Here is a 22343-nt window from a genome sequence, read left to right on the forward strand (position 1 = left end):
GCCTCCCACTGCCAAGACACTCAGACCACAACCGCACAACATGAGGAATGGTCCTCTCAGTCTGGGACAGCATCCACTGCCAACCTGTGCCAAATACAAGAATTTTGGATGCTTCCTTAGCATTGGGAGGAAAGGAATGAAGGTGGCCAAGTTCCACCTTAAGTGGGTGATTGCAGTCTGCTAAACCCACAACAAATAACCGAGTCTCAAACACAATCCAAACACAGGGCATGTTTTAAAATTGCTTGCAATGAGACACTAGTAGATATGAGCATGAGAGGTTTTGCTGCTTCTGAGCAGACTTTGGTGCAAAACGCATGTTTTTCCCTAAAAGAAGCAGAAGGTTTAAACAGTTTTAAATTGGATAATACTACAAGAAGGCTCAGACTGTTTCGAAATGATGAGCTGGTAAGAAAACCCTTCTTTGAATCAGGATTATTACAATGATATTAGAGGATTAGCACAGGTCTGGGAGCAGGATTCAAGCAAACCTGCCAATTCTGGACATTGGACATTTTGACTGCCTTTGAACCCTTTAGCTATTCTGACAGTTAAAACTGTGCTGCCATGGCACAGCCCTGCTCCCAGCACTTACACCCACAGCTCTCCCTAAGCCACAGGTGAGATCTGTTTGTATTTCCTTTAGCACAGAAGGGCCAGGCTGGCACACACTCACCTTTATGGCTCGTTGCTACTCTGCCAGGAGCAGGACACACAGACCAAGCCTTCCAGGAGCCTTATAAGTCAAACACACTGTCCTGTTCCAAGTGGAGTTAAACAGGCCCAGTAAAAAGTAACAGCACTTCAGCTTTTAGCCAAAAGCCTCCATTCACGGCCCTTTAAAGTTAAATTTACTGCCTCCATTTAGCAACATCCCTGTGAAACTCCCTCCTGGTTCAGAACAAAACCTCTGTGCAGTTCAGCTGCGCTGTGGCAAACAAAACATTTCATCCTAGGGATCCAGCCATGCATCTGTCTGCCTTTATTCAGATCTCTGTGTCTCTTTATTCCCTTCGGTTTTCAACAGCTCCAAGCAACCAGATAGCACAGCTCGTCCTGCTCCCCACTGCTCACCTTTCTGCTATGGCTGAAGAGCTGATCACAAGGAGGAAAGCCACCAACATGTCTTTTTCCCCTGTGACAGAAGTGGATGCAGCTTTATTGAGCTTCTTGGGCTGCGTCTTCCACCACAGGCAGATCAAGAAAAACTACACAGGGCAGAGAATGAATAAAATGATCAATGCTCTGCCCTGGAGTATGATAACTCCCATTTTTCAGGAGTCAAGGTTAGCTCAGGGCTTCAGCTGCTCTGCAGGATCAGCCCTGCCCTTTGAAGAACCAATTCGTTCCCTTGCACGAGGCTCACTGTGCCCTGACCCACCACACCACTGCATGTGCCACATGCTTTCTGCACACACACAGCCTTCGTGCTGAAGCCAAAAAGCAAGAAAGCAAGAAAAAAGTTTAGAGCATTTCCTAACAAAAGAGAAAATAAGGGAAAACATTCTGTTGAAAAATACCAGGTCAAATGGAGAAGGGAGTCCTTTCATCTTCCATGCTCTGGGTTGGTTTTATTACACTGCGAAGCCATTTTACTGAATTAGTATCGTAATCATGGCAGGATAATGGGGGTATGGAGCACTGCAGCACAAGCCAGATCCCTCAGCTGGTACAAACCAGCATGGCTCCATTAACTTCAGTGGAGCCAATTTATATCAGCTGAGGATCTGCCCTTTAGTTTTTACTACAGGAAAGCCAGACTACAAATGGGAGAAACCTATATTAAAAACAAATATCTTCAATCACAGCAGCAAGAATGTAGAAAATATTGGCTGAGTCAACTTTTATAGCAATGTTTTCTTTCTCTCCCAAGTGCTCGATTTTGAACACTCCCCTATAAAATTTTCCAAGCCTGGAGCAACTTTCCTCTTTCCTTTGGTTAAAGCCCACCTCACCTGATGGAGGCAACAAGGCTCTGGAGATGCTCAAGTCCTTTCCAGAGCAAAGTAGGGCTTAGGGAACTGGTAGCATCCCTGCACTGAGCCATCTCAGACCTCCAGCCTGCCAGCAGGGCAGTTGTGAAAATGGAGATTGGGCCACAAACATCTGCTCTTCTTGGGAAGCGTGACCCCTTCCCACAAGGAGAAGGTTACTCCAACAGCCCCCTTTAGGAATGCCACTGGGTCCCTCAAATGAAAGCGCACAGAAGAGCTCAGGGCCCCTCAGCAGCCTTGCAGCAAGCACCTTTTGTTCAAAGCCCAGAGCTGTTAATTAAAGGCTGGTGATTAATTATTAAACTCCATGTGGTTCCCATCTCAGGCTTAAAAAGTCCTCAGGATGCTGACTTTGCTGAAGGTTTCATTGTGAAGTTCTGGGATGTGAGGGGCTATTTATAGAGAAGTCCATCAGAGCACTGAAAGGAGGTGCTCCTTCCACATAATTAAGAAGAAAAAGAAAAAAAAATACAATTTCCAAAAAGCATAAAGGTCAAATATTTAGATGAGGTAAATAAGCGATCTGCCTGTATGAGCCGCAGCCAGAAACAAGAGACTATTTCTGTGTGTGCTTTCCCCAGCTGGGCACGTTCAGTTCTTGGACTCGGGTTTCTACAGGCAAATATTCTCCTCTCCCAGGGAGTTCAGAATTCATTGTCCATAAAGATCATGGATCCTCATGCCATATTGCATTCATGAATAACGAATACAAAGGATTTCTACATGCAGGATCTGATGCGTGGATAAGGGCAGCATTTATCCATCCTGCTCACACCCTGGCCTCTCTGCACCCAGCTCAGCCTGAGTGGCACAGGCTGTGGAAATGAAAGCTGGAGATCTCTGAGTTCTACATTGTTGTGGATTAATGTTTTTGGAAGCTTTGAAAACTGACTGAAGTTTAAATTATTTTAAGACACTGGTAATATAAATAATCTGGGTTCCTAGCTTTTGGTCCTTGCTGACCCATGACAGGCCAGGTTTCTTTCCTGATTATAAACTTTCTCTGACCGCATTCAAGTAAAGAAGGTTGGTTTTTCCTATGAATGTTTGGAACAAACCTCTCTTCTTACAGAAATGTATATACTAGAACTCTTCCCAAAGCTAATAGCTCCTCATGGCACTGAATAGCTGAGTACCATACCAAGTCATACAAATGTTTTCACAGCTCCTCGTTTGCTTCAGCTCAGCAACCCACAAAATCTAGGAAATGATGGTTGGAAGGGCCCTCTGATCCCACCTGCTGCTCCATACTGTTGCCAACATTAGGCTATGGTTATAGTTCCACAAATAAGATGGGCCGCTTTGTCCTGTGCTATACCCATTCAGTTATTTCTTAACCAAAGGCAGCTGTGCTGCTCAAGCATGATTTGCCCTTCATAAACCCATGCTGATTTTTCAGATTCTCACCTTGTTCCTTCAAACCCACGGGTCTGAAATTCACCTTTGGGTGGATTCTCTCGGACCCATACATTCAAATACATCTGACTTCTCTGACAAGCCCCTGAACGCCCATTCCTCCACTTTTGGCTGCCCTTTTCCTTCCCATGATGGTTTTGACAAGAACTTCATGTACGTTTTCTTTGGTTTCACAACAAATGCATCAACAATAAACCTCTGCTGAAACACCATATTTTCAAAACACAAGCTGAAACAAATCAATGTCTCCTCACATAAATACTGCCAAGTCTGAGCCCCACTGCCACCATTTTACATCTTCCAGTCTTCCTGTGGTGCAAAAATGTTTAATTGTGGTTTGGGGTTTTATCTCTCTCCAGCCTTCAATTGTACTTATGGGATGCATGTTAGACGTATTTACATTGAAAACTTAGATAGGAGATCTCAGAGCTTAGTTATGCCCTGTCACAGTGCTGTATATCCTAGATAGCTTGCATAGGTTTCAAGAGATTGCAGATTATTTTTATCCCCTTTTGTCCTCAGTAGTTAGCAAAAAATTTGGGTACTTGCAAGTTTTCCTCTTGTGTAAGGGGAAAAGGACTAACAGCGGAGTCAATGAGCAGATCCTGTCTGTTCACAAAGGACACTGAATGTCCCTTGTTCCCTTCCATGGCATTAAATATGAGAAGAGATTGCTGTGCAGAATTGCCCACACTGTGGCTCTTCTGATCAACACTCAGATCCAAATCCTCCCTCTAGTTTTTCTGACAAAACTATATTCGCAGTATATTTTGCAATGCTATCACTTTCCAATTTCATGGTCTTTCTACAAATATAGTTTATAAACCAGTCCGTAGCTTTTCCATGTATTCCACATGCGCCTGTTTCATATGCAGAAATATTTTGGGGTTTTGGCTGGTGGCTGCTATCATTTGAGCTATGTGGTTTCAAAAATGTCTTCTTACAACTATCCTAGTAAAGGAGTGGCACTTCTGCTTAGTCCATAATGTTACATGACTGGAATTCATTATATGGTTTTCTCTGCTTTGCTTTAGCTTGTGAAAGAATGCATTTGCAACACAGTGCCCCAGGCAGTTCATCAGCACCAGGGCTCAATCCCAGCATGACAGACATTACAGAGTCATGGAATATTCAGAGATTATATTCAGGTTACCGACACTGTGTGTATATCCTTATCCATCCTAGTGATGGTTCTCCTGGCTCCATGATTAAGATAAAAACTGCTTCCAGGGAAAAGAAAGAAAGGAAAAGGAATGGAAGATGCCTTTCGTGGTTAATTAATGCAAGCCTTGAACACTAAAATGGGGTGAGTAACATGTCTTTTGAAGTTTGGCTACGTGGAGGGAGAAAAATCTCACATGTAGGTTTGACCTGGTTCAAAGCTTTAACTGACAAAAGGCCTAAAAAGACATGAAATAAAATTCCTGCTCTAGATAAAAATAGTCATTTATGTTTAATGTAAGATGTCATAGGTACAAAACTAAGCACAGGAAGATTCCCTCTCTCTTTCCAGTCCTCCAGGACGTGCAGAAACCAAAGTCCTCACTGTATGGTAGAAAAGAGAAGAGTGAAAAAGCTGCTCATTTTTCAGAATAGATTTGACTTGAATTACTCCTGTTTCCAACAAATAGCTCTGCATTGTCAACAGGGTGATCTATGACCATCCTTTCTGTGGATCCTACAAAAGGACAGCAGGTTTCCAAAGAGTGAGGAGGAAGGTACGGCTCTAAACCAATGTTTCACCCAGACTGGCTGTTTTTGAGTAAGGTCCAAAAAGGTCAAAAGGAAGGTAACCCACAAGAACACAGCATCTTAATGAGCAAGTCTGTAACATTTTGGCAGAGAAAATTATCATCTGCTACTTGTAGTGTAAAGATTCAAAGCTCTGCATGACCCGCGGAGCCAAAGAAAGCAAGCATAGGTTACATTAAAGACTTTAAACTGAATGTAAAAGAATAACACTTCAAATCAGACATATTCCATTGGACTGCCTTCCTGAAGTAAATCCAGCAGCTCTTTGGACATCAGTGGGTTACTCCTTGTTGCACTGGAAGAAAAGTTTTGCCTGATGCTCTTAACAGTTGTAGCAGAACACAAACATCTGGGTCCAATTCCCCACTGATAGGAGCCCTTCGTTACCACAACTGTAAAATACCTATTTCACAAGAAAGTTAGAAAGCCAGCATGAAGTGCCTTTTTGTGCTGACAAAAGCCATTACAATGAAGTATCACCTAAACTCAAGTCTCGCCAATTCCCTTTGTTTCCAATTTTCACACACACCAAAGACTTAAGCAAAACAAGTCAGTAATGTGACAATGGAAGATAAATGTATAATTCATGAACACCAGAGGAAGTGAGTTAGAAAGCAATTGCAAGTACAACGAATAGGTCCGTTCCAGAATGGGAATAATTCGCCCTTTAATTAAACTTATCTTGCTGCTAGACAAGAGCAATGCTCAGCAACACCTGGCCTGGAATGTTCCCGTCTCTGCAGGCAGCAGATGGAGCACACAGACATGATCCACCTCCCTCCTACCAGGGACACGGTTGCCTGTGCCAGCAATTAAGGTCTAGGACAATGTCTGAATTATTGTGAACTCTGCCAGATATTTCCTAGTCCGATTTGTTCTCGGTAGGTAAAGCAGGACTTTTCTTGCTGCTGACAGTCCCCTCTTCCTTACCTTCCTCTCTGCCATTCTGAGACATGCTCCCCTTTTCATCCTTGGAAATGCAGAAATGAACTCAGATTTTGCAGCGACTTGCATGCAAGTATTTCTCAAAGACCTCAGCGGGGCTTTGCTGGAACAAACTCATCCAGGTGGCAGCAAGTGCAGTCCTGAAGGTGTTAACCTCCAAGATAACTGCTTCTTGGACCCTTTGGTACACTGATGGGGAAATCAATGAGATGTCAGGCCTTGGGGGATCCTTTTCACATCTCTCCTGAAATCATTACAATTAATGACAGAAATGGGGCAGCTAAAAGCCCATCTGATTCTGTGACCTTCCTCCAACCAGCAGCCAGCCTGGGAAAAACAAAAAGTAGGAGCAAGTCAAGCAGCCTTAGCAAGATACGTAACAACATATTCAGTATCTAGTGATAACATTATTCCCATGTATCAGGATACCGGAACCCAGGCAAACTTCCATCTCCCATTACTGCATGGCAAACAGCTCCTTAATGTAACCATATGTCATATGAAAAAGTATCATCTTTTGTTTATATTAAATTTGCAACCTGATAAATCATTATGATGTCTTTCATTTTCTCTTGTGAGAAACGCAATGATCAGGTTCTCCCTACGTGTTTCCTCCTGGCAGCTCAGGCTTTTATTCACTTCTATCACAGCAGAGATTCCTTTTCCAAGCTGAAGAATCCAAAGTTCGCATCTCCATAGAGTGTGACTAATTATTTTGTATTTTTACATCACCTTTGTTCCCCTTTGCTCTACCTTTCCGATTCCCAACATGTATTTGAGAGAAGAGGACAAAAACATCACTGTCTATTCAAACTGTATACACACCAAAGGGCAAAACCAATGCATGTTTCACTCCCCTAAAACATTCAACTCGGAAAGGCTTCCTGGTTGGTTTGCAGCGAAAATGTGCATGAATTTTCCACCCAACAGATTCAGTTTTAATGAGTAATGTTCTTTATCTGAGCATTTAAGAACCAAATAAAAGATTCATCCAGCGCTCTTAGTGTAATTATTTTGCCTATCCCACATATCTACATTAAGATTAAATGGCACAAGGAAAGCAGTTTCTGCCATAGCACCATCAGCACAAAGGGGACTGTTAAACGTCCTGAAAAGCCAAAAGTTACTGCCTTTAAAATCTGGATTGCAAAACCAATGAGAAGAAAAAAAGTTCTGTAAGGATAAGGATAGAAACACTGGGAAATGTAAGGCTCACACTGAGGCATTAGAGTTGGTTGAATAATAATAAAACTAGACTCATTAATATGTTCACAAATAAGCATGCCAGATTTCTGGGGTGACATTAATCATGGCTCGCAATTATTCACTTGAAAAATCAGCATGAGAAAATGAAACATGATGTTTCATCCATTTTAGTACGCTTTCATTCTGTGAAAATTCACACCAGAATTTAGTGACTATTATTCTCTTGTTAGGAAAGGTTCTCTCATCCTATGCAGTAACATTGATTTGGAGTCTATTAGAACTAAACGAAAGAGAAAAACAGTGTTCTAGGGTGAGCTCATCCAATTCCAAGAAGGAAAAAAAAGGCATTTTATTAATAAATTAGAATATTTACCACTAGGCAGAACGAAGCGACTGAGTTTCTAACTGATTCTTCACAGGAAGCATTTTATTTGGAGCACTACTTATTTTTCAAGCGTAAGACAATCATTGACCATAAACAAGAGCATAATGGCTAATAAAGTGATCTTTAAGTCAGCTGTATCCATTTGTTGGAATATTCTGCTTTGTTTCATCCCCTGTTTAAAAGGAGGAGGAGACAGATAAAGTAAAAGTAGAGAAAGGCTCTACACACAAACCAGGCAGCTGGAGGGAGGTGGCTGATTGCTTTACTGAACTATATTCACCATTTTGTTACTGGGATGGAGATATTTGCAGTTCAGTTAACATCTGTGCATCAGCAGCTGCTAATATTGCACCCCAAAGCCCACAGTCCCCAATACTTTCAACTCTCCAACACAAACATCTGCAAACACAGTGTAGTTGAGGTCAGAAGATGTCAAAACCTACATCTTTCTTCCAACATCCTTGAACCATGATCCCTGCCAATGTATGACCAGCGTTCCTTAGGGCACAAAAGGAGAGGCAGCTCCATACTCCAGAAGTATTACATCCAAAATGCCAGTTGTGCTTCTGGATAGCCAGGAGACGAAAGCTGATTCTGATCACCAAGCAATAAGGAGACCATGGGGTGGAGGTAAGCAGACAGTCCTATCAGAGAAAAGGACACAGCCTCACAAAAGCATCTGTTGGATCATGGATCCATTCGCAGCTCAGACCTTGCTTCTAACCCCTGTCCCCTTGCCACATCTCCCTTCCTTTGGCTGCAAAAGCCTGCAGCAGAACCCAGCAGCCCAAAGAGACACTCTGCTCATAGCATACGCAGTCTGAGCACAATTAGAAACACAAATTGACCATTACGTCCTTTATTAATCTACTCTAATTTTTATGGTGTGAAAACACCCAATTCCACTGCTTTGGCTACTGGCCCCGAACATAACAAGTTACATGGGGCTTGTCTCATCAAAATATCATCATGTCTAAATAGAGGATCTGTCTGAACCACAGTGAAAATGAGTAATGATCACAATTATGGGCCGTATAACAGTCCAATAAAATCTAATTAAAATGATCCACATCCCATCTGCCAACAGCACATAAGCAACATCATCCATTGGGGGGGACAAAGGGGGAAGTAAATAACACTGTCTTCTTTTTTAAAATACCAAATATTTCAAGATGAAAAAGCTACATGTATTTTATCACCAGCACCAAACTGTGCTGCCGAAGAACTTCTGTGATGACTTAGAGCAATTCCTTGCCCTAAAATTATGAGATATTTTGGGGGTTGCTCCATGAGAGAGCATCCCACGAAGAAGTTCCCTCAAAACAAACTTCTGTTTTGAGTTAGTCTGTGCAGTTTGAGTCCCTAGGCATATTTTCAATTGAACTTAAGCACTGAAAATCCAGGCTTTTAGTAGATCTTAACAACATAAGTACATCTGTACCAGAAATGACTTTGGGGCATCATTCCACTGGTTGTTCTATTCTCAGGACAGCAGGCAAATAAAAATAGCATCATGTCTTACTTCCCATCTCCAAATTTGGAACCTTCCTGGGCTTTCTACAGCCGGTAATAAAAACAGTTCAAGTGACTTTCCACCTCCCTTTCTCAGGCATCTGTTCTCTGCTTTGAGTCTGTGAAGCTAATACTATGCTTTCTGATTACACAAACTATGAGGTTACCAATAAGAAAAGTTGTCAGTGGGCAAAACTGTATCACCTTACTACCCAAGAGCAGAAAACGTTTAGACTGACAACATGTTCCACTTATCTTCCTATATGTTTAAGGGAACCCAAGAACCAAAACAGAAAAAAACTGAAGTTTAGGGGGAAAAAAAGGGTGATGAAGTCAGATTTAGGATGGAAGCTAGAATACATTTTCTCACTCGGAGGTGCTATGAAGTGCAGTACAAAGCCATGACTGGAGAGAAGCCAGGATGAGAGTAAAGAGGGAGCAAGCTGGAGACCAGGAAGTGTAGGTGCTTCAATGCACTTGAGATGTCTTTAGGAATGGTGAAGATTACCCTCAAAGCAACACTCAGAGTTTGAATACTTTTCCATATATTAAAGAGAAGTGAAACTGGAGACAGCCCACCCCAAACTGCAGGCAGCAAAGCTCATACTAGGTTTCAATACATTTGTCTGACTGTAGCTTGAGCTTTGTTACAAGGAACCAACCAGTTTTGGATCCAGATGCTGTCTAGAACCCACCTCGCGGCAAACCTACGTAATAACAGCAAATGTGCACTGCTTTAGCTGAGCTATTTACCAATGCCAAAAGTTAGGATCACTCTTTTAATACTTACTTTAATTGCATTTGTGTTCTGTAACTGATAGCTTGATGAAAGGATGAAAACTCCTCCTTTTCTCCATAGCGCAGCTGTTCTTTATGGTTGGCTTTGGCCTTGCAGAGTAGATGGTTGCTGGTGATTTGATCCGCATCCTTGACCAGCATTCATCCAAGCATGGATAACAGTCTGCAGCATTGGTTCCTTGATGTTAAACCATTCTGAGCAGTTCTTTCTGCATTTACAAAAACAGATGCAAAGAAATAGATGTAATTCAGTCTAGAAGCTGTGGGACCCATTCCTTAGTTCAGTGGGAACTCAGCTTTCACTCCAGCTCTGGTGTTTTCATTCAAAAGAAATGTTCCTTGTTTGCATGATATCATCCTAAATGTATCTTGCAACCTCATCCTGTTATCACTGACTTGAGAACCACAGCCTTGGCGAGCTCCTTGAGTGCTTGTCCCAGGAGCACACATGCTGCTGCCCATCCTCTGTTCTTCCTTCACATCAACTACAACTGCACTCTGTGTGCTAAGTCCAAAAATATTGCTTTTATACTTGAAGTTAAGAATGCTATCTCTTGAAATTTTATTCAACAATCAATTTGTATATAAAATCCTATGAATGTCTCTATGTCAAGATACCAAAGCCATCAGCAAAAATGAATTTTCTTCTACCTGAATACCCCGAAGACGGAGTCTGTTTTGGCATGATCTACTATTATTCACCATCCATCTGCAAAATGTTTCTGTCACAGCTGCTCTACTACTTTCAGCACCTTACTGCTTATTTACATAATTTTGGGCCAAGCTGAAGTAGTGCAATTCTCTTTTAAAGGATGCTGAAGCCTTCACAGCTTTGCTTTTACTGTGCTTGCTCAAACCTCTATAACCCCTAATTGACAAAGAAGTTCAGGAATGCAGAGACACAGCAGTGGTCTCCAGCATAAGTGTTTTGATAAAATGAAAGAGGAAAAGTACATATTATACACATCACCTCTGGGAAACAGTAATCACAAAAGTTATTAAACATTCTGCCAAAGGCTCTGCAGACTCCTTTTCTCTTTTGGTTTTGTTAGCAATAAAGGCACTTTCTAATATTTGTCACTTTCAAATTCATAATTTACTACTCAAAAGGCAGCAAAGATACATTATATTTTCATAAAAGACTATGAAGTTGTCCAATTTTCCAGAGCTGCAGGAGGACTGAAACACTGTGCGGTGGCACAGGTCCTTTCATGCATTATGAATAGGGTGATTTTACATTTCAAAACAACAGTTCTCACCTTTCCCACTGCCTGGCACAGCTGGGCAGTGCTTTAGGAGACACTGCATCTTTCAGGATCAAGAAATGCACACCCCTTATGAAGGCAAAGGGATTGATAAGAGACTGAAGGAGGCACTCAAAATACAATTACTGTGTTTGGGGATGGGATTTGGTGCTTTTGTCCACAAACCTCCTCGAGTAGGAATAATAGTACTTCAATGGTCTGAAAAACTGTGCTGGAAATTACTGGGATCCAAGTTTTCATTGCTTCCTCTGAGTCGGTAACCTACAGCAGAGGCAGGTGAATTTTAGAACCTCTCTTGGTGTACATTGATGGCATTGATGTAGAGGATTTGGCTACCCTAATTCCCATGGCCACGGCATATTATCTTCAAGTTGCTCCATTAGTTACCATACTTTACAGATTAATATAATATCTTTGGATCTCCTCGTTACAACAGGCTTTAATTGGCTTCTGGTGAGGACATTCCTTTTGGCTTGATCTCATGGAGCCTCTGCTGTAAAACTGGGATTGCATTCACAATACAGCTCTTTCTGCAGCTAGAACCCAGAACTCACCAGGCACCCCATTGCCATAAAATTCTTATCAACTTAATATCCTTCAGACCTACACACATCATATGCTTAAAACAAACTGAAAAGGGTTGCTGGTTTGCCTACTGCCTGCAGTCAAGCCTCAGTCTTTTCCAGTTCTTGAAGCAAAATCTCACATCTGCACACTCACTGAAGCCAGCTTTGCCTGACACATCAGAGAAAAATTCCATTTTTTCCAAGCTCCATATAGACACAGAGCACATTTTCTTACTGTACTGTTAGCTCGGATTGGCTTGAGAAAGGTTTATTTAAATTCTTTTGGGGAAATTGGAGCCCATAGACACCGAGTTTGCTATCCGTATACATTCCAAGAGACACGCCAGCCCTCATCGCATCCTGCAAGAAAAGCTCCCATGTGAAAATTAAAGACAGGTTCTGAAAGCTCCCTCTTCCTGAAGCACTGATTTTGCTACACAGTTAATTCTGCAAGATTTGAAACTCTACTCTCTGCTTTAACGTCCTCCTTTTCCTACAGCCTTGAAAATGTCCACTGACAACCATTCGTGATGCACTTTTCCACTACAGATTAAATCCTTTCCCCCGTTTTCTTCCCTCCCATTTTGAGAGAGCTTATTTCCAAACCTGTATTTCGTACACTAAAAAAAACCCTGAAATAATTCCAGATCTTAAGTCTGCTCAATAGAAATATTTATTGATGAAAAAGTTCACTGTAAATGGGTCCACCTATGGAGAACAACAGCAAGCAAATAGCAAACATATAAAATGGGCCATATGACATACATGCATAATGGGGGGGAAGAAGGAGCTGTATTTGCAAAACAAACATCTGCATTTCCTATAGCACATGTAGGTCCCCATGTTGCCACAGAGAGGGCAGTGAATTATGCATCCTTCTATGGTCAGAACTATGGGGGGGCTACAACCATATGAAAAGGACTGGAAAGACCAAGCGGGTAAGGGAGAAGGAAGGTTTATTACATCAAATGAGATTCAATACTAACACAGCTCACTGCTATAGATTTTGAATCCAATATCCTACATGAGACGGATAATGATATAGTCAGTGGGAGGTCCTTCTAAGAAGGGGAAATCTGCAGTTATATTTTTATACAAATTTTTTTTTATCCCTTTCTATCTTGAGCCTTTGCAGAAGAAATGGGACGTTTGTCTCATCTCTGCTTTTATCACACACACAAGAGACCAAAGTAGTCTTTGTACTAGATAGCTACTACTATTTAAAGCACACTGTAACAGCATCATGGGGCTGAGATGTAGCTGGATGGAGGGCACCCTGCACATGGCATGGCAGCATTTTGTTGAGCTTCAGGAGGGCAGCCTACCCACAGCATGGCAGTTTTGAGTTGAGCTGCAGCTGGAAAGCACCCTGAATATGGCATGGCAACATTGAGTTGAGCTGCAGAAGGGAGGGCACACTGCACATGGTATGGCAGCATTAGACTGACCTGCAGCTTGATGGAAGGCACCCTGCACATGGCATAAAAGCCTTGGTTTGAGCTGCATCTGGATGAAGTTCATGATGTCCATGGCATGGCAACAGTAGGTTGAGAAGCATCTGGAGGGCACCCTGCACATGGCATGGCAGCTTTGGGTTGAGCTGCATGTTGATGGACGGCAACCTGCACATGGCATGACAGCACTGGGTTGAGGTGCAGAAGGCAGGCACCCTGCACACGGCATGGCAGCATTATGACGAGCTGCAGCTGGATGGAGGGTACCCTGCACATGGCATGGCAGCATTGGGTTGAGCTGCAATGGGAGGGCACCCTGCCCATGGCATGGCAGTATTAGGCTGAGTTGCCACTTGAAGGATGGCACCCTACCAATGGCATGGCAGCATTGGATTGAGCTGCATGTGCATGACATCCTGCACTAGTTATGGCAACATTGGGTTGACCTGCATCTGGAGGGCACCCTGAAAATGGCATGGCAGCATTGGGTTGAGCTGCATGTTGATGGAGGTTACCATGCACATGGCATGGCAGCATTGGGTTGAGCTGCATCTGGATGGAGGGCACCCTGCACATGGCATAGCAGCATTGGATTGAGCTGCACCTGGAGGGCACCCTGCCCATCACATGGCAGCATTGGGTTGAGCTTGAGCTGCATCGATGGCACCCTGAACATGGCACGGCAGCTTTAGGAAGAACTGCTGGATGGAGGGCAACTTGCACATGGCATAATAGCCTTGGTTTGAGCTGCATCTGGATGCAGTTCACAATGACCATGGAATCGAAACAGTAGGTTGAGCAGCATCTGGAGAGCACCCTGCACATGGCACGGCAGCATTGGGTTGAGGTGCAGAGGTAGGGCACCCTGCACATGGCATGGCATCATTGGGCAGAGCTGCAACTGGAAGGCACCCTGCAAATGGCATAGCAGTATTAGGCTGAGCAGCAGCTGCATGGAGTTCACCCTGCACATGGCATAGTAGCATTGGGCTGAGCTCCAAAGGGAGGTCACCCTGCACATGGCATGGCAGCATTGGGTTGAGCTGCATCTGGAGGTCACCCTGCACATGGCATGGCAGCATTGGGTTGAGCTGCATGTTGATGGAGGGAATCCTACACAAGAAATGGCAGCATTGGGTTGAGCTGCAACTGGAGGGCACAGTGCACATGGCATGGCAGCCTTAGGCTGAGCTGAAGCTGGATGGAGGGCACCCCGCACATGGCATGGCAGCATTGGGATGAGATGCACCTGGGTGTGGCACCCTGCATATGGCAAAGCAGCATTGGGTGGAGCTGCAGCTGGAGGGCACCCTGCACATGGCATGACAGCATTGGGTTGAGCATCAGCTGGATCTATGGCACCCTGAACATGGCATGGCAGCTTTATGAAGAACTGCTGGATGGAGGGCATCCTGCACATGGAATGGCATCACTGGTAAGAGCTGCACCTGGAGGGCACACTGCACATGGCATGGCAGCATTGGGTTGGGCTGAACCTGAATTGAGGGCTACCTGCCCATTGCATGGCAGCATTGGGTTGAGCTGCAGCTGGAGTGCACCCTACACATGGCATGGCAAGCATTGGTTTGAGCTGCATCTCGATGGAGGGCACCCTAGACATGGCATTCCATCATTGGGTTGAGCTGTAGCTGGATGGAGGGCACTCGGCACATGGCATGGCAACATTGGTTAGAACTGCATCTGGATTGAGGGCTCCCTGCCCATGGCATGGCAGCATTGGATTGAGCTGCAGTTGGATGGAGGGTGCCCTGCACATGGCATGGCAGAATTTGTCTGAGCTGGAAAGGGAGGGCACCCTGCACATGGCATGGCAGCATTTGATTGAGCTGCATCTGGAGGACACCCTGCACATGGCATGGAAGCATTGGGTTGAGCTGCAGATGGAGAGCACCCTGCACATGGCATGGCAGCATTGGGCTGAGCTGCAGCTGGATGGAGGTCACCCGGCACAAGGCATGGCAGCATTGGTTTGAGCTACAATGGGAGGGCACCCTTCACATGGCGTAGCAGCATTGGGTTGAGCATCAGCTGGTTTGAGGGCACACTTCACATGGCATGGCAGCATTGGGTAGAGCTGCAGCTGGATGGAGGCCACCTGGCACAAGTCATTGCAGCATTGGGTTGAGCTGCAGCTGAATTGAGGGCTCCCTGCCCATGGCATGGCAGCATTTGATTGAGCTGCATCTGGAGGACACCCTGCACATGGCCTGGTAGCATTGGGTTGAGCTGTAGAAGGAGGGAGGGTACCCTGAACGTGGCATGGAAGCATTGGATTGAGCTGCAGCTGGATGGAAGGCACCCTGCACATGGCATGGCAGCATTGGGTTGTTCTGCCACTGGAGGGCTCCCTGCACATGGCATGGGAGCGTTTGGTTGAGCTGCAGCTGGATGGAGGGCACCCTGCAAATGACATGGCATCATTGGTTTTGCTGCAGACGGAGGGCACCCTGTACATGCCATGGCAGTATTGGGTTAATCTGCAGAGGTAGGGCACCCTGCACATGCTATGGCAGCATTGGATTGAGCTTCAAAGGGAGGGCACCCTGCTCTAGTCACGGCAGCATTGTGTTGACCTGTATCTGGAGGGCACCCTTCGCTTGGCATGGCAGCATTGGACTGACCTGCAGCTTGATGGAAGGCACCCTGCACATGGCATAAAAGCCCTGGTTTGAGCTGCATCTGGGTGGAGTTCATAATGTCCATGGCATGGTAACAGAAGGTTGAGCAACATCCGGAGGGCACCCTGCACATGGCATAGCAGCATTGGATTGAGCTGCAGCTTGATGGCACCATACACATGGCACGGCAGCATTGGGTTGAGCTGCAAAGGGCGGGTACCCTGCACACAGCATGGTAGCATTACGACGAGCTGCAGCTGGATGGAGGGCACCCTGCGCATGGCATGGCAGCATTGGATTGAGCTGCATGTGCATGGCACCCTGCACTATTTATGGCAGCATTGTGTTGACCTGAATCTGGAGGGCACCCTGAACATGGCATGGCAGCATTGGGTTGAGCTGCATCTGGAGTGTGCCCTATGCATGGTTTGACAGCATTGGACTGAGATGCAGATGGATGGAGGGCATCCTGCACAAGTCATGGCAGCATTGGGTTCAGCTACATCTGGATGGTACATTGAATATGGTATGGCAGCATTTGTCTGAGCTGCAGACCGAAGTCACCTTGCACAAGTTATGGCTGCATTCGGTCTAGATGCAGCTGAATGGGGGGCACCCTGCACATGGCATGGCAGCATTGGCTGGGCTGTAGAGGGTGGGAACATGGCAAATGGCAAGGCAGCATTGGGTTGATCTGCAGAATGAGGGCACCCTGCACTAGTCATGGCAGCACTGGGCTGAGCTGCAGCTGGATGGAAGGCACCCTGCACATGGCATGGCAGCATTGCGCTGAGCTGCAGCTGGATGGGTCACGTCACTCCCATATATAAGAAGGGGAGCAGGGAGGACCCAAGGAACTACAGGCTGGTGAGTCTCACCTCTGTGCCTGGGAAGATCATGAAACAGATCCTGCTGGACAACATGCTCAATCACATAAAGAATGAGCATGTGATCCGAGACAGCCAGCACGGCTTCAGCAGGGGAAGGTCATACTTACCTAATATTGTGGCCTTCTATGAAAGAGTGACAATGTTGGTGGACAAAGGGAAGGTGACTGATGTCAGTTACCTGACCTGAGCAAGGCCTTTGACATGGTCCCCCATCACATCCTCATCTCCAAATTGGAGGGAAGTGGATTTGATGGGTGGACAACTTGATGGATAAGCAATTGGTTGAAAGGCCGCAGACAGAGGGTGGTGGTCAATGGCTCTATGTCCAGGTGGAGGCCAGTAACGAGCGGTGTCCCTCAAGGGTCTGTCTTGGGACCAGTGCTCTTTAACATCTTTATTAATGACATTCATGAGGGAATTGAGTGCACCCTCAGCAAGTTTGCTGACGACACTAAGCTGAGTGGTGTGGTCGATACGGTGGAGGGAACGGATGCCATTCAGAGGGACCTTGACAGGCTGGAAAGCTGGGCTCGGGTGAACCTAATGAGGTTCAACACAGCAAAGTGCAAGGTTTTGCACTTGGGCCGGAAGAACCCCAGGCACCTGTACAGGCTGGGAGGAGTTGTCCTTGAGAGCAGCTCGGCAGAGAAGGACCTGGGGGTCCTGATAGATGAGAAACTTAACATGAGCCAGCAGGGCGCTCTGGCAGCCCGGAAAGCAAATGGGATCCTGGGCTCCATCAGGAGAGGGGTGGTCAGCAGGGATAGGGAGGTGATTGTCCCTCTCTACTCTGCTCTTGTGAGGCCCCATCTGTTGTACTGTGTCCAGGTGTGGAGCCCTCAGTACAAGAAAGACATGGAGATTTTGGAAAGGGTCCAGAGGAGGGACAGGAAGATGATCATGGGGCTGGAGCACCTCCCCTATGAGGACAGGCTGAGGGAGTTGGGTTTGTTCAGCCTGGAGAAGAGAAAGTTGCGGGGTGACCTCATTGCAGCCTTTCAGTACCTGAAGGGTAATTGTTTAGTTTGTGGAAGATTGTGGAATTTTAGTTTGTGGAAACTGAAAAATTGTACTGTTTGATACGTGGGTTTTGAAGGGAATGGGACAAACTGCTTTGATGGTATAAGAAAGTGTAATTGCTATTGGTATACAGAAAGTATAATTGAGGGTGTGTGGAAGTGTAACTGAAGGTACAAATAGAGAAATCGTGTACAAAGGAAAAAGTGTTAAAGAGAAAGTGAGTTTATGTGTGCTGGTATGAGAGCAACTCCCTGTATTGTTTCCCCCCCCTTGCAAGAACTCTTGGAGTGAGAGAGAGCCGGGTACGGAGACTGTTGCTGTAAGCAGCAAAGGGGGGAGGTGGGGAGGAGGGGGCAATGGAAGTGAGAATAGCCTTCATGTGCAGAGATGTAGGAAACCTGAAATCCCAGTGTTAGCACTGGACACCTGGAGAGAAGGAGGTGAAACTGAAATAGGATGTTAGTAGTTTTTGTAATGATGAGAGTTTGGAAAGTGAGAAAGTTTGGGACAGACACAGGCTGGAGGAGTAAGGACTGGCAAGGTATAACAGGGATGTCAGGACTGAAAAGAGGTGAACGATATGAAAACAAAACAAAACTGATTGACAAACAGATAGTAAGGGAACTGGTGATAATAACAGCTGTTACTGTTGTGGTGCCAGAATAGGGCCGTAGGACACAGAGATCCCCTCAGGGAGAGGTGGGGGGAGTGGGGGCTTGAAGTGCCCAGGGAGGGCTCCGCCCCACTGAAAGGAAAGCAGTGTGCAAACTGCAACGGGAAATTGCATCTAGGGAAGCAGGATAAAGAGATTTATTTTCTGGTGGATATGGGTGCTTCTTACTACTCATAGATGGTTTTGTAACAGTAATAGAAGCTACTGCCCAACAAGAAAAGGTTTACGGTTTTTTTGGATTAATTAAATATAAACTAAGTAGGAATACAGAAATTCTTGTACCTGCCAGGTTGCTCTGGCAAGAAATTTAATAAAACTGGAGCTAAGGGTCCAACAATATTGACTGTTTAAAAACTGTAAGTCTGACATTAGCACAAATGGGGAAAAACAATGTTGTACCCCAGGAGTCACAGCAATATCAAACATGATGCACTAAGGGGTGTGGGCATCAGGGCCAAACATGAAGCCCTGAATAGAAGTTAAAAGCAAGAGATTGCCCAGTCAGGGTAAAGTGGTACCCTATAAGGATACAGAACTGTAGAAGGATAGAAGACTTTCTGGAGTTTGGACTCCAATTTTGCAAAAATTTTTGATAGCAAGTGCTGTAGTTTGGTACAACACTTGAAGGCAAGTAATAGAATTGTTGAATGCATACACTCAGTGGTGGCAAATCCATGCACTTTATTAACCCAGTTAAGGAATGAATAGGTGGAGTTTACCTTCTGGATTTGAAGGATGTTTCTTCTGCCTGCTTTCTGTATCACGGCTTTACAAGTCGGTGTGCAGGTTTGGAGGAGCTATCCCCCTTGCACCCGGCGCTGCGCAATGCTGGAATAAACATACCTGCTTTACAACCCATCTCTGGATTATAGAGTTTGATTCCGCAAGTCAGCTAAACATTTGTGGTTGGTTTTTCTTTTCCCTAAACAAAGCAACCTGTTTTCTGCACTTGCTGTGCCTTACGAAAATGCACAGGAATTAGGCAAGCCTGAGACTCACCAAACACCACATGTGACATTTTGTAAAAGGTCAGTTTTGCAGCAGAGAACCACATATAATTATACCAAGTGTGCAACTACTTTTCCCATGCAGCAGCAGGCAGCAATGAGGCTGTTCTCATAATAAAAATACCATTTGAAAAGTAGTGTAATTAAGTGTATATCATGATGTACCCAGTAGCAACGAGAGCTCTATTAACAGCTTCTGGAACAAGTAGATCACTCCCATCCCCTGCAATGACTTTGCCTCCAATATCGCATGGCTGATAAATTGCAGTCTTCTGGATATGAAATATTTGCAAGTAATTTGCAAACTGCAGCTAATCAGAACCGTCTTCCATATTGTCACCAACCACTTCAGGCAGCATTGTTCCATTTTGACATCTGGCTATGAGGCATTCATGCATGGCATTCACATACATAGGTCAATAAATAGGAGGGAGGGTGATTTCAAGTACTTATGCTTCCATCAGTTTCTTCTGTGTACCTGTGCAGTAGCTGCCCATCTCACCTGGTAGGTACGAATGCTGTTTTCTAGTCCAGGTCAATAAAAGCCTCCATGTTGACATCCACATGCAGATTTGTCCAGCTAGCACCATGGAGAAAAGCTTCTAAAAGTCAGTTCAAGTTTTTAATGAGATTGCTGAGCATAAAACCACATGATTCCCATGATTTTTCACAGATTGTTTTCTGCAAACCTGGATCTCACAAGCCTACAAGCAAGGAGAAAGCTTATCGGCACAGCAACAGATAGTACGATTGTGGGTTTTTTTAAATACAATCAGTATATTGTTCTATCACCAGCTGCTTTTAAGGCAATTCACTCCCATCAAACTCTCAAATATTCACCCAAGTCGGCTTTCATCCATGTTTTTACCTCCTGAGTAATTGAATCTATAGGAACTGTTGGACTTGGAGACAACACAAGGACATACTGCCAGCTGAGAACCTTTCAGCTAATTCATCCAACAGCATCTAAAGGTTCGAAGCTCACTGAGGGGGAGAACAGTATTTGGGATATTAGAATTCCCCCCAAATGTATTGGGTTTATTTTTCTAAGTTTATTAATTTAAAGCTGAATTTGCACAAGTGAGGGAAAGCACCTTTCTTCCACACTGAGGAATTGGCACCATCTTCTCTCCAAAGAAAATTCTTTAAAAAGGCCCAAAAATTAAGTATACATAAATATTAATGTGTATTCATGCTCTTCTCTCTGCCAGAGTTCTGCTAAGTACACCAGTCACGTGAAAAAAGCAAGCCAGGCCATCCTGAACAAGTACAGTTATTACTGCACAATGGGTAAATAGCAATCAGTCCTAGAGATACTGTTCCTATACAGGGGAGGCAAGACAAAAATAAATAAACCCTTAACCACAATAAAATCCAAACACAGTTTAAGAAAGCTTGTATTTATTTCAGCCTCAATGGAGTCAGTTTGAAACTGTCAGAGAGACACTGTACACCTATATACAAATTTAAGAACACAACGGAGTAACTGTTACTGTTTATTAACAACCAGTTTTAATAATACGATAAAAGTATGTCCTGAGAAAGGGGAACAAACATGCTTCTTCAAGGTTTTTTAGCTGTTCTGGATCTCAGCCGTCGCTTGATGATCAGATGATCACTTTCCTTCTTTTGTTCCTCAGATTCCTGAAGAAAACATTTCAAAAGTTACTCATCTTTTCGCACAAGACTGACAAGCTCTTCTTGACCCACGCAAACATATTTCTTCCCCTAAATGGATTTCAGAATGGCATTTGCTTATTATATTTTATTCAGAAAACTATGGGATACCGAGATCATTTTAATGCAGCTTAATCACAAGGAAAATATGGAGAATGTACAAAATCCTGTTTATCTTAAAAAAGCACACACATCTGAGGAAAGCCTGAAGGCAGCTTTCATTTTGAAATACTTGTTTTCAAAAGAGTATTATAATACTTGTTTTGTGAAACATGAAGCGTTCAGAAAACATTTTTAGCCTCAATCCCTGTAGCTATGACTTGCCCAGAATTTCAGTTCTCGGTTCAGTTCCATGTTCTCAGAACTACAGTGAGAGAAGAAATTGTCTCATCTTCTTCATCCTCTAACAAAAAAAATATAACATTTTGGTTTCTGCCCCTATCATTCGTCAAATCATCAAAAAATTCAGAGGGATATTACAGTATGGGCAAATGATCACTTTGCTGAACAGAAAAAGGACTCTAATATAATTAAAAGATGCAGTTCCAACAGAGCAAGAATGTTCTTAGCACAATAGCTGCCGACAGAGTCATGAAACTGGCACATCAGATCCTCTGCAAGTTGGCTTAGACAGGAGATCATAGTTTAAGCATACCTAAAAAGCTGTCTAAGTTGTGCTCTAGAAAAGCGTGTAGTAGAATAATCCCACTGCAACACACTGAAATTATCTATGATTCCAAATTAGAAGACATCTCCGTGATTGCTACATCACCTACTTAGCAAACTGTAAGCCAGCCAAACACAGAGATCTTTGAGGACAAACTAAAACAGAACAGCAGGAAGACCAACAAGAATGACTTGGTAGAATAAAGAAATACCTCAGTACTTTCAACCTTCTCCTGCAAATAGATGAAACCTCCAGTCTGTTTGGACTCCTTAGTAGTTTATTTTAAGCCAAGACTACAGTATAATCGCTTACCGAAGAAGCAGGTATATCTAGAGGGCCAGAAACGACAGTTGAATACAGCTTCCTTTTGCATCGTTTTGGCTTGGTCTCTCCTTCTTCGAGACTTTCAGGTTCGTTTGATTTAGGAGAACTTACTGCTGACATCAGCTTCTTGGCTAGAAGAAATTTGTTTTGATA

General features: G+C 44.2%; 1 long non-coding RNA gene across 1 annotated transcript; it reads right to left on the minus strand.

Moving 5' to 3' along the window:
* Positions 1–21007: 21007 nt before the first annotated feature.
* Positions 21008–22317, minus strand: LOC146757601 (uncharacterized). Its single transcript, XR_014936114.1, has 2 exons — positions 22179–22317; positions 21008–21166 (listed from the first exon to the last, which is right to left on the minus strand). It is a non-coding gene; the product is annotated as an uncharacterized LOC146757601 (long non-coding RNA).
* Positions 22318–22343: the final 26 nt, after the last annotated feature.

This window comes from Coturnix japonica, chromosome 20, assembly GCF_054131305.1.
Source record: "Coturnix japonica strain WE chromosome 20, WE-NBRP24, whole genome shotgun sequence".
NCBI classification, from domain to species: domain Eukaryota; kingdom Metazoa; phylum Chordata; class Aves; order Galliformes; family Phasianidae; genus Coturnix; species Coturnix japonica.